Genomic DNA, 14,376 nt, shown 5'->3' with positions numbered 1-14,376 from the left:
TATGGTCTTAATGTCTTAGGTCTCAATTAAGACTTTAAAAAGATATCTTTAAAACGCCAAATTTAAGATATCTTTAAAACGCCAAATTTAAGATATCTTTTAAACATCATATTTAAGACATTTTTTCTTAAAAATAGGTTATGTTATAATTACGAATTTAAAAGTTAGGTTAGATTAGTAAAACATTTAAGACAAGAGCTGGTAGCAAAAAGACAAACTCCAAACAAAAGCTTTTTCATATCAGTGACTTCAGTGGTATTTCCCATATGGTTTTATTTGAGGGATATTTAGAAGACTACAGATTTTAATAATGCAGTAAGTTTAGATTTAGATTGTTATATTATTAAAGTAAAAAGTTAACTTTGTTATCAAGAGTAAATGCATGTCTCCTAATTCAACAGCTTACCTTAACAATATGCTCTTAAAAATATATATTTTTAGGTAGGTATCGGAGGAGGATCAAAGGCCTATGATTTTGTATAAAGAGTTGGAAAATTAATTATTAGCAATGAGCAAGCTTTAACTAAGTACAGTTGGCTGGGACAAAAAGGCAAACAAAAGTTTTGTGATACCAGAATTGCAAATCTGATAATTGGTAAAGCTTATTCTACATGTACATGTAAAATTTTAATAGCAATAAACGTATTTTTAGAACCTAATTATTTTTATTAAAAGTTCATTTACAATATTTCATAAAAAATTAAAAAGAAAGCTATCCTAAACACCTTAATAATATACAAAAAAATACATCTTTAAGATTTAAGGATTTGTAACATCCGTACATCTTTAAGACATCGTAAAGATATCTTTCCGGAAATACCAGACATCTTTAAGACGTCTAAAACATCTTAAGTGAGTTATCTTTTAGATTTCTTTAAGATGTCTTTGTGTTATCTGGGTCCACGCAACTATCCTGCTGACACCTCCTTTTATATATGGTTGTCAGCTGTGCTTACCTCCCTTAGATATTGAAACTCTTTTATTACTTCGAAGTTGAGGTCATTAATAGTTATGTTGTGCCTAACTCTTCGTCTTGGATTTTCGGTAACTAGCATGTATTTCGTGTTCTCTTCATTTATTCGAAGGCCCAGACTGCATGTTTCTTCCTCAAATTGTGAAAACCTCTCTCTCACGTCTCTTGTAGAATTAGGGACTGCATCTAGATATGCAACAAAGGCCAACAATAGTTTTGATCCCTGATTCGCAAATCCCCCAAAGAGTGAGCTCAGATAACATTTTACTCATTACATATTCTAAGGAAAAATTGAACAGCAACGGTGATACGGGGTCTCCTTATCGAAGTCCTTATGTTATGTACACTTCGTCTTCTATATTTTTTGTTGTCAGTAATTTAAGACATTTTGAAACACAAAATTAAAAGATATTCAGGTACATTTAATGACAGCCACAAATAATCCTTCTAAGAGCCACATGTGGCTCGCGAGCCACAGTATGGCCACCCCTGTTATATACACTTGAGAGCAAAATAATCGACTCACTTGCTGAATAATTGTACACGTGGAATTTCCTAAACCTGTTGTCCGATTGGAATGATTTTTTTAGTATGTTATAGCCTTATTATTTAAGAAAATCGATGTAATATTATTGTTGCTATACAGGTAAAGGTCATTTTATACCGCGTGTAACAATCATACTGTGTTTTTTCTTAAAGTTAGGAACACCCTGTGGAGTATTCTAGCATATAAAAAATATTTAAATTAAAATTCAATTGTAGACTTAGGCTTTATTAACATTTTCTTTTTTGACTCATTGCTTATGTTGGAAAATAAAAAAGTTAGGTACGTTTAAGAAAAAAACACCCAATGATTGTTACACCCGGTATAAAATGACCTTTACCTGTCTAGCAATAATAATATTACATCGATTTTCTTAAATAATAAGGCTGTAACATATGGGCCATTCCAGGAACATACGCCTGTTTTGGATTACTTCGACAACGAATATTTTACTGTGCAAAATAAGAAGAACGAAAGTAAATTGCAAATTACATTGTTGATTATTGGAATAATTATTAGCGCTATTTACTTTCGTACTTCTTATGTTGCACAGTAAAATATTCGTTGTCGAAGTAATCCAAAACAGGCGTATGTTCCTGGAATGGCCCATATGTTACAGCCTTATTATTTAAGAAAATCGATGTAATATTATTATTGCTAGACAGGTAAAGGTCATTTTATACCGGGTGTAACAATCATTGGGTGTTTTTTTCTTAAACGTACCTAACTTTTTTATTTTCCAACATACGGACGTGGATAATTCAACGTTTTCACATTTTTACAAAATTGGTGAAAACAACAACATAATAAGTTTTACTTAATTGGTGTTTCAAAACTACTTTTTTTACACATTACACAATATTACAAGGTTTCTAGCAAGTTAAACTTCACAATGATTTAAAATAATTAAGTAAAAACCTATCTATACATAACGTATTAGAACATACCTAAAATACACAAATAATACATATTTCACACACAAATATAATATGTATCACAAAAATTGTAATGTGATAGTATGAAAAAATAGAGGATACGGCAACGGTGTTACATGTCATGCTCGGATCCAAAATGCCACAATCTACACAGACATATTATAGGGTGCACTAATACCCATAGGCGTAGCACTAATAATTTGGTGGGGCACGGGGTCTACGGGGGGGGGGGAGTGGTGGTCCCGTGGAAACTTTTTTGAAAACTACCACTTAAGAACTAAAGTAAAGTATATGTGTATTTTTGTTAAACATTGGTTTTAATCAATTTTTACTATATTGATGGATTGTAAAAAGACTCAATTTCAAAATATACAAGTTTATTCTATTCTAGACATAACTGCATGGACGTTTATAACACAAAAACTTTGTGTACAAGACAAAGTTTTAAGGTGAACAGAACTACAGTAATGGTTTTCAACGAACCAATTTTCGTTAGTTCTAATGAAGCATTAGCCTCCTATCGGCTAGATTTGAAAATCTGTCAACTAACAGATCTAGTTTTTATCTTTCATGTATTCAGACGTCAATTCTTGCTCAATAGACATCAGGGCAAGCCCACTTAAGCGGTCTTCTGTCATGGTGCTTCGAAGAAATGTCTTTAGCCTTCGTAGTGTAGAAAACGATCTTTCTGCGCTTGCTGTTGTGATAGGCCACGAAAGTGATATTTCTAGTAGCTGCCAAACATCTGGTGCACTGGCTTGAAGATCATTCTCAATAAAAAAATCAGCCAACTCTTGGAACGTTACTCTTGTGGTTGCTTTGTCTGTTTTGACAAAATTGTTCTTTGCATAACAGTGAAAAAACTTAAGATGTGCAGAGAAACTTAAAGACAAGTTATAAAACTTTTGGATTGCCATAACAGCGTTGTTGTCAATTTCGGTCCAATTAAATAGTAACTGGGCAATGCAGTTGATTTTATCATAATCGTTCTTGGAAAAACGAGATTGCAAGTTTACAATTACTGTGTCTAAAGCAGCAAAGTAAATGTCAGTCTTGAACATCTGTTCAGGTGATTGATGAAATGCAGCATCTGAAGAGCTACTACTAGCTTCAAGTTTTTTCGGAATCATCCGTTTGCGTGGTAGTGAAGGCCTTTCAACTGACAAACCTTTCATACCATATTTGTTACACTGTTCTTCTGACTCATTCCACATCTGAATAAAGCCATCATCATTTCTGTCCAGTTTTAAACAGTCAATGACTGATTCAACTTTTGCAAAAACCTTAGAAATGTCAAGAGATTCACTCTGCAGTTCTTTGGAGAGTATATCAGTCTGACTCAAAACGCTGTGCAATAGTTTTAAACTGAATACAAATTCAAATGTGCTGATTTGTTTGGCTAGACCATCAGCTTCGGCTGCAATTTTACGATTTGATACATCGTTTGCAATAACTTCCAAAGTTTCGTACACTTCAGGGAGCTGCTCTAGAATTACATGGATTGCTTTGTGTCGAACTGTCCATCTAGTTCGAGACAAGCTCACCAGTCTTTTCATTTTTGTTTCTCCGCTTTGCTTACATATTGATTCAAATATTGAAAACCTGTTAGCTGATGCATTAATTAAGTTATACAGGTTATTTACTATGGATAAGCAATTCCGAAGCTGTCTTATTTCTTCACAAAATCTCTGAACAGCCAGATCAAGCAAGTGGGCATGGCAGTGTGTGTACAAAGCTTTAGGCTCTTCTTCTTGGAACCTTGAGGCAACACCTTTGAATTTGCCGCTCATGTTACTAGCTCCATCATATGCCTGGCCGTGCATTTTATTTAAGCTTATACCCAACTGCTGCAGATACTGTTTAATAGTGTGATGTAAATTTTCACCAGTAGTGTCTGACCCATCAACGAAGCCCAAAAACCTTTCATTGATTTTAATGTGTCCATCTATTTTAGTAATGTATCGAATGCAAATGCTAAGCTGTTCACGGGTTGAAATATCCGTAGTTTCATCACAAATAATTGAGTAGGCCAAAGCCTCACTCACCTCTTGGACAATTTGTTGAAGCATTTCACTTTTTATGCAATCTATTATCTCATTTTGTACCTGGGCACTTTTGTATGAATGGACTGGGGATTTCATTAATGTTTGGATTCCTTCCTCCATTTCAGTAGATCTCAGTTCTAGCAGTTCTATAAAGTTCCCCCTGTTAAATGAAGCAGTACTCTCATCATGTCCTCTTAAGGCAAGATTCTGTTTTCCAAGGAATAGGATGTTTTCAATTATGAATTTTAAATACCTCCTATTCATCTCAACCATTTTAGTATGTGCCGAGGACAACGAATCTGCTACCGTGCTTCCTGCTTTTCTATACTCATTGAGAAACTGTTTAGATTTTTGATGCATTTCACTCTTCTCATGTTTCCTGAATTTTTCCAAAGCTTTCTTCCAATTGTTCATGCCCAGTTTAGTGAATGACTCCTCCCCGCGACCAGACTTATGTTGACAAAATAATCGGCATGGGTAACAAAATGCAGCGTCTGTAATGGGGCTATATTCCACCCAATTAAATTCACTGTACCAGGATTCTTTGAACTGCCTCGATTTGGATTGAATCTTGCTTACCTTAAAACAATCAACAGGCTGAAATGCTCCTTTTGCAATATCTGCACTTTGTACTCCCAATGAAGGATCTCTACTTTCGCCCTGGAATGTAGCATCACGATCTGGGCGTAAACAAGATGGCGATTCATCACCAACGCTACCTCCAGTGCTACTTCCCGCTAAATGTCTATCTTCATTTACACTTTCACTTGAATTTCCAAGTTTTTTAAAGAACGTTAGTACAGAGGACTGTTTCTTAGACATGATAACAAACGAACATCCGCAAAAATTACACAAACAATAGCAGCTCAGCTAGTAACAATAAGCTTATTGAACGAATAAAACGTGGCGACCACCTACACAACACAACACACGCGCACTGAGCTGGTATGATATCCCTCCGCCAGGTGTCGGCTGGGCTCGGGTGCATTCGATCGGCTGCTCCAGCTCGGGCGCAACCGGCCAGAGTCGGCTCACCGGCACTTGTAAATTTAGTTGTAACACGCGCATACTTTACACACACAGAATCAAATTAGATGCATACAGAAAAATAAACTAACGGGGGATCTATATTAGTTATTCATTCGTAACTTTTAGTGTATACATATACGTAATTTAAAGATAATTTATATTATTTTTTTCTTTTTTTGCATAATGTTGGGGGGGCACGTGCCCCCCGTGCCCCCCCGGCCCGACGCCACTGCTAATACCCAAGCTGTCCTAATTATTATTTTATCATTTCCCAACTGCTTTAATTTTAGTATGGTTTAGTATTTGAGCTACGTTGATGTAATGTTTGTGGCGGTATCACGTACCGCATGTCAGTGTTTACGTTTCTGTAGTTAAAAGCAGTCCATTCAGTATTTTTTCAATATTAGAATGGCAGCAGTCTCATCCAGTTTTTCTACTTTCAAGTCCTTTCAACATTATTTTACTATTTTTTAGTTACAATACTAGTTTTTTGTAATTCAGTTTATAAGGGATTTTGTAAGAACCTCTACCATTTTTTTAATACACTCACCGGCACAAAATTCCGCCACCCAAAATTTTTGATTAAGTTTGACTGTTTATAACTTTATTGTTTGTGCTCCGATTTTCAAGATTCTTGCACCAGTTTGTAGGTACATGTATTGATATCGTTTGCTATTATTCCGGTAATAAAAAAAAATTTGCTATACATGGATGAATGGAAGCGTTGTATTTTCTCCTAACTTTAAAATATTCTGTGGAAAAATGGAGTAGCTGATCTCGTTTCATAGTCCTGTCCTATTATCCCGGAGGCATCGCTAAAATTTTGCTTTTTGAATTATCCGAATATCTCTTGTCATGTAAGAGCTGTACCATTTTTTGTAAATAAAAACACTGATTGACTCATAAAATAGAGGTTGGATTGTGTTATGGTCTATTTTCACGCAAAAGCCGACTGCAATTTGCAGCCGTATGTCAGTCAATATTTATAAACTTGCTGTGATCAGCTACCGTACTACAAGAAAATATGAAAATAAATAACTCTGAATTGGTCACTACTAGTTAGACAACCAACAGTACCCTTGATAACACAGCATAATTATCAAACAGTATTTTGGGTGGCATAGTCACTATCACAAGGGTCTGTCATTGACACCGACGCGAAAGGTTTTACTTTTTGGTTGGAGGTCAGGAAGTCAAGTTCACGTGCCAGTGTGAGGAAAATTTGGGGTTTTCCTTTGAACGCTTTGAAAGAATAACGTGAAAAATCAGATAGTTGTGGAGTTGATGTCTGGTGGGTTTTAATTTTGTTTGTCGGTCAGCCGATGTAGCGGACTTTTGCTGAGCGGAGGCAAGGGTTGGAAACGTATTTTCTATGCCGGTGTGCTAGGGAAATTTTATATTTTCCCGGATAATCACAGCCCTCTTTGAGGTAAGTTAAGATAGATCTCGTTATAATTTAACCCTTTTCATTTTCCTCAATTCAAAGTTGAATCTTACTTCTTTATTTCTTTACTGTCACTTGTTAATTGTTTTTGTGGTAGAATTCGAACGTAAAAAGAGCGTGTAGTTTACCTATACTGTCTTTCACTTTTTGTTGGTGTTAAGAACTTTAAAATTTACAGTAACAACCGGTGGTTGATGATTTTGAATAATAATAAAATTCTGACTTAATTAATTAGGCCGGGTAGACAAAAATCAAAATTTGAATAAGAATGTTGTCGGCAAATTAAATTTTTGCTTAAAATATGAACTATTTGTAGGGTGCAAGTGTGAGGTCCTAGGTATACCTACCCAAATATATTAGTCTTCGCATGGCATAGGGTTCTGCCCTTAGAGTATAGAACATTTTTTACCCTCTCCCTGGAGTGACCGCAACGAGAACGAAACTGAAGCCAAAACCAAGTTAGAACCAAACACGAGTGCCAGTGGCGTATCGCGTAGGCCAGAAGAAACTATATAAAACTACATAATTAAATAATATTGCTCGAAGGTTTAGTTCAATTTTCTATTTTTATTAATTACACAATATTATGCATGGCTTACATAGAAAGATTGAAACAAATAACAGTATTTTAGTATGTTGAACTTTTATACCCACTCAAAATTAAACAGGATTAGGAATTAGGGGATGTGACGAAAGCAAACTTTTTGAATTATTGATTTATGATAGATATCTTTATTTCACATAGGTCGCAAAATTTCGGCTCCAATACTATATTTAAATAGGATTTATTTTTTCGAATTCTGAGAAAAAAGTTACAGGGGTGAAAAACCAAGAGACAATTTAGTGTGATTTTTATTTTCAAAGATCTCATTCAAAAGAAACTTTTTATTTATTCTGAGGGACTTTCAGCCCTCGGTAATAATTTAGTCCTTCATTCTACGTTTAAATTTTTCAAAAGTATTACTTTTTTCAGTATAGGGCTTTTCATTCACAGTCATTTGTTTCGAGCTTCTGTCATGTGTCACATAATATTAATATATTTACGTCATACGTTATTGGTATATAACAATGATACAAACTAGAGACGTATGACGTAGATATATTAATATTATGTGACACATGACAGAAGCTCGAAACAAATGCCAATCGATGAAAAGCCCTATAGGGCTTTTCATTCACAGTCATTTGTTTCGAGCTTCTGTCGTGTGTTACATAATATTAATATATCTACGACATACTTTATTGGTATATAACAATAATACAAACCAAAGACGTATGACGTAGATATATTAATATTATGTGACACATGACAGCAGCTCGAAACAAATGACAATCTATGAAAAGCCCTATTGGAAAAAAATGAACACCATGTCAGTGGTAATATTTTCCAAATTGAATATTCACTATCTTTGTAGTACAACGCACTCAGTCGAACAGAATGTGCTGACAAGACAGCGGCAATTTTAGATATTTGGCACGGCTTTAGGAATAATAATAACGTTTGATCCAAAATTATTGTCACCATAGGTGGCTCTCAACAACAGAGATAGATATACAGTGCATGTCTGTTCTTAATTCAGATATACTACTTTCCAGTTTACGTCAACTTTGCAGTGCACGTCAACTTAACAAGAAAAGGTAGGTTATGTAGAGATGTTGGTGGTGGACATATACAGCATCCTGTTTGATTTTATTTATTATTGTTACTTATAATTGTGTTAATTCTTTTTATTTTAGATTAAAGTTCTGTGTTAAAGGCTTTGACTGATTTTTTATGTTTTATAACGTTAATCAAAATTAATTGATAAAAATTCAGATTAAAGCAAGACATACGTAATTTTTTGCACGGCTAGCTTTGATCCAATAATTGTGTATCGCTCGTTATCTTGAGTTGTTTATTAAATAATATTGATAGTGTATTGGCTAAAGAATTTAAAGGCCGCGTCTCACCATCAAATAATTTGATCAAACAGTTTGAGCAAACTTGACGTACTTGAGGAAGTACGTCAAAGTGACGTCACAATTGCAGTTTTTTTGAAATTCTAAAAATCTGTGCTCTCACTATCAGTCTAGTTTGATCAAATTTTTTGTATTGAGTTGTCTAACTTGTTTGTACTTTATTTAAAATTAAAATTTTTCATTATTATCCACAATGAACACTCAGGATGTGACGTCACTAACTGTCACTTTCAGTTTGCTCAAACCAGTTTGATCAAATTATTTGATGGTGGGACGCGGCCTTAAGACGTGAAATTAATAAAAAATTTATTTATTGTTTATTATTTATGGAAGATCCCAAGCAGAGACTACACCAGGATATATATTGTGATATAAGCATTTTGTTGTTAAAGATATTCAAAATTTATCTAAGCGTTCCATAGTAACAATATATTATTAAAAAAATCACTTTTCCTCTTTTCTCGATTAAGTATTATCTTTTATGGCATAGTATATAAATTATTATAATCACTGAATATATAGTTAGTGAAAAATTATCATATTAATTAATTGAATTAATAATTTAAGCGATGATACAAGTAACAGTTATCCAAACATTCAAAAGTCATCTCAAGTTAATGGTGACAATGTCATTGTCAAGTAATGTTTATAGTATTTTTACTACAAAAGCGATATTACGTAGGTCAAAATTTTTGACGTAAGAGAACTGTCAAAACATTAGAATGTGACTTTTCATTATTGCCATGGCATGTTTATAATAAACATGGCAATAATGAAAAGTCACATTCTCATGTTTTGACAGTTCTCTTACGTCAAAAATTTTGACCTACGAAATATCGCTTTTGTAGTAAAAATACTATATGTACGTATCCATACCAGTGAAAACTTTACTACATATAATTTGCCGTGTAAAAAAAGAAAAAGTAGAGATAGCCGTAAAATATTTGCGCCTGTGCTCTTAAATAATTTTTTTACATATAAACAAAGTAAAATCAAGCAATAAAATGTTTAACAACAAAAAAAGTCAATAATATGTAATAACAATATACGCTATTAATTCCATTTTCGAAGTTGCCACAATATATTTTATAATTTCATTTATTTCGTACCGTTTCGTACCTACACCACTGGTAAAATGCTGATTTTTTATGTTACTTTTAATTTTACATGTAAATTTTTCTCATTTTATAACTTAACGATGTAATTTTAATTATGTAATAAGGTGCATTGAAGTGTTAATTTTCAAATTATTAACCATTTAAGAGGCAATATCTAAGAATATAGGAGTATTTATTGAATTTTCATCTACGCACACATAACAGAAATATTTATTTACCTGTAAAATGTAATTCGCACTTATTTCCTGTTGCTGTCGCTTTTACAACCGTAAGCCGAACACATCACCATTTTAAAGAGTTAAAAAAATTGCTAGTTTTCACTCAGAAATCGCACAAAAATCACTAATAAAACTAGTGGTGTCAAACATCAATGAGAACCAACCGTATTAAAATACGGCTTCACTTCCGTTCGAAAAAGAGATGGCGTGATAGTTCTCCAGAGAGAGAAAAAATTTTCCATGCTCTAAGGTTCTGCCTAAGGTGAAGTCACAATGATTAGATACCAAGCTTAACAACTGAAGTTTGGCTATGTAAGTAAGGGAAAGCAGAAATCGAAAGGTAGGAGGATTTTTTTTTTTTTACTTTGGAGTATTGGAGTTTCAACGCAGAAAATTCTACACAGTGATTATGTTAATATCGTGCGGTTAAGTGGACTGAAACATTATCACTTTTCGTTAATTTTAATGTTGTTCATACTTTAATAACATTTTCTATTTTGTTTTTCCTTTTCTTTTTTTTATATATAAATTCTAATATCAATGTGAGCCTATATAGATCTATAAGGAGCTTAATATCGTAACATGTATGAAAACAACCTTGGTTACATTTAAATATTTAATAATATTAACTTAAATAATTATGTATTATAAAATGTTTTTTTCATGAGATTAGGATTTCTTTTAACTTCTGATATTTACCTATTTATCGGTTAGAAGTAAGTAATTTTACTTAAGTGGTATCTGGGGAAAACCGATTGGCGCAACCGGGTTAATATTATAAAAGATATTTAGGCATTAGGTACTTAGGTACGACTCACGATATCGCCTTCTTCTGAGCTAAGCCGGAATACCACTGTTAAGGTCACCGTTCTTAGAATCCTATGATCAAAACTCAATTTTCAATTTTTTTTTTTTATTTTTTTTTATTTAACCAGCGCAGCGGTAGCAAAGACCGTAACAAGTGGCGCCCAAACGTGATTTTTTATACAGTGTGCACCATAACTTATGCATAGAATTTACCAAAATAATTTAATTTTATTCATATTTCATTTATTCATTTAGTATGTACCATTAATATATTCTAAATAATCCAGTATTATTTATCACTATTTACATATCACAGTGATATTATCATATTTATATTGTATCGAGTCTTAATTTAAGAGTCTACACACTTAAATTAGTTGTTGTGGTGTCAAAATATTAGTTAGTAAGAATTCTTTAGTACGGTATTGTGCTTTATACATTTCCACTTAGAATTTGATTAATTTTGCTTGATAATCCAATTTTGACTTAAGTAACGACTTATATGGGTAATTATTTTAAATTTCCCTAAAAATTTTAACAGTTTTATGGGTTTACTAATTTTGCTTTTACTGCTGGTCCTTTATATTTTTTTGAAGGGGGTGAGGAAATATAAATAAATTTTCTCTTCTTTTTTTTATTATTTTTTTATTGTTGTAAAGTAATTTGTGGCTCGGACTGTTTACCCAAAATGGATATTTATAGGTTACGTAGCGACGAGTTAACTTATGAACTCACAAGTAGAGGCTATGACATTGGAGACGGTAAGGTAGAGACTAAGCGCAATTTACTACGGAGTGCTATAAAAGCAGAGATTTTAGGAAGAATTAAACCCAGAACGGTGGAATTCGATCCCGTATCGGAATTAGGTATTTGTTCCGGTAAAATTCAGGAAATAGTAGGGGACTTAGAACAATTCGATATTAATAACGTTAGATCTGAATATGCTAGGATTAACACCAGGTTACTTCATGTTAGTAGAAGAGTGGAAAATATTTGTGCTCCTTTAGAGCTTAGAGATGAGAAACGGAACATGATGGATTTAATGAAGGACTTAGTAGTTAATTTAGAGACACTAGTTACAGGTGGTACATTAGAAGCTGTCGGTCAAGATGACCCTACGTCATCTTCCAGCTTATTGGATGCGAGTACAGACGAATTGGCAGACCTTTTACATAGATCATCGGCGATAGGAGAAACAGTATATGGTACAGAAACGAATAATCCTAATAAGTTAGCTTTAAATTATACCCAAAATTGTAATACGACTCCTTCAGCGACTTGGTCAGGAAATTGGATGCCCAAACGAACATTACAGGAATTTGACCCTCTTTTTAAAAATATTTCGTCTAGTTCAAAACCTAGTTTAAAAACTAATACAAATAATACTACTACAAGTTCAGCTCAGCAGGTTCCTACTATTAATAACGTTGTTGTTACAAGTAATGATTACGGTCACAATGCTGATAATGACTTTTTTAGACCTAGTATTAATATTCCTGGTCCGATAATTAATCCTTCGTTGGATAGTAACAATGTTTCTACAATGCCAGCTTTTAATAGATTTACTAATAGGACTATACCTAGTACTAATCATATTCTTGAATCAAATAATAATCAGTATCTTGGTACAAATAATATTCCTGGAAATTTTGGGAATACTCCCATTTCTTCAAACATTATTCCAAATAATACAAACCATGTTACTTTTGCGGAGGATATCGCTCAATCGTTAAGAACAAGCTACGCGGAGGTACCTAACATGCATAGGACAAATCCGGATTATAATTTTCCCAATAATAATTTAGTAAGTCAACATTCCGGTAGTAGCGGTAACAATTTTTATCCTACACCTTCTGGTAACGTTCCTTCAGATTTAAATAATTTTTCAGGCTTTGTTTCTCAACTAAATAATAATTATAATAATTTAGGGGGTAATACGACTCAGCCGAAAAATTTTTACACTCCTGATAATTATCCAAATCTTAACACAGCTTTCACTACTAACGTAGGTAATTCATCACATTTTGGACAAAATATTTCAAGGAATAATTTAGGTTATTCGACACATCCAAATGAGGTGTCCGATAAATGTATGGCTAAAAATTCAGAAATAAAGGTACCCGATAAATTTGTAGATGTGGGTAAATGGAAGTTAAGTTTTGACGCGACTTCTAGTGTAACAGACTTCCTTGATCGTCTTGAGGAAATGCGAATTTCGAGGAATATTTCTGAAACTCAAATGTTAAATAGTGTGTCGGAATTACTGAACGGCGACGTAAATATATGGTATCGTTTCGCCAGGAGCAAAATTTCGAGCTATAGAGAATTTCAACAAGTTTTGAGGAACACCTTCTTGCCTAGTAATTACGAGGAGAAAATTTTAGAGATTTTGAGACATCGTACCCAGGCTACGGGAGAAAACGTAGTTATCTATGTTGCATATATGGAAGGACTCTATAACAAATTGGCTACTAAACCAGACGAGATTTCGAGGGTCAGACACATTAAGAACCGTATGTTGCCATATATTCAATTAGGTTTGGCTGGAAAACCGGTTAATACCATAGATACCCTGATTTATGTCGGTAGAGAAATTGAGGAGGCACATGCAAATGCGCAGGAATATCGTACTCCACCTGTTAATCCTCGTAATTCTGTCGAACCAGGATTAGAGTATAGGCGACCGAACTTAAGGGTCTCTGCCATTAATAATTCAAGACGTTCCAACGGCGGATATTGCAATACGAATTCTCAAAGTGGTCCAGTAGGTCCTTCGTTTACGGGTACTACTTCAAATTCTGGAGCAGAGGTAAATGTCACAGCGTCAACTACCAATACTAGTCCATCTTCATCTGCAGATGTTAGTGCGGTTCCCACGACTTTAGTTACTAGGGGTAAATGTTACAACTGTGGTAAGATTGGTCATTTCCGAAGACAGTGTGCCCAGCCAGCACGTCCTTTCTGTTATCGATGTAAAGATAAGATTAGAATGACCCGCATGCAGCCCAGATCTCAATCCGATGGAGCTGAATCCGATACAGATGAATTAAAAAAAAAGCTATTCGCCGTCATCCTAGGCCTCCAGAAAATTTGGTACAGTTATGGCCCTGGTACAGGAATATCGGACTATTACCCAGGCAAGGATAACACATCTTTATTAGATGCTAAACAGATTGCGAGCAGTCGTCGCTGCAAGAGGTGGACATACTCGCTATTTAATTGTTTTGTTTTGTTGTTAATTTTGTTTTGTTTTGTTAATTTTAGTGCTTTTGATATTTTTAATTAAATAAACCTTCAAAGCAGT

At 33.8% G+C, this 14,376-nt stretch overlaps 1 long non-coding RNA gene across 1 annotated transcript; it reads left to right on the top strand.

Moving 5' to 3' along the window:
* Positions 1-6,454: 6,454 nt before the first annotated feature.
* On the top strand, positions 6,455-10,932 carry LOC126881908 (uncharacterized). The gene is made up of 2 exons (XR_007697055.1): positions 6,455-7,347; positions 10,516-10,932. It is a non-coding gene; the product is annotated as an uncharacterized LOC126881908 (long non-coding RNA).
* Positions 10,933-14,376: the final 3,444 nt, after the last annotated feature.

Source organism: Diabrotica virgifera, chromosome 3, assembly GCF_917563875.1.
Source record: "Diabrotica virgifera virgifera chromosome 3, PGI_DIABVI_V3a".
Lineage (NCBI taxonomy): Eukaryota > Metazoa > Arthropoda > Insecta > Coleoptera > Chrysomelidae > Diabrotica > Diabrotica virgifera.
This window is presented reverse-complemented; position numbering and strand designations above follow the sequence as displayed.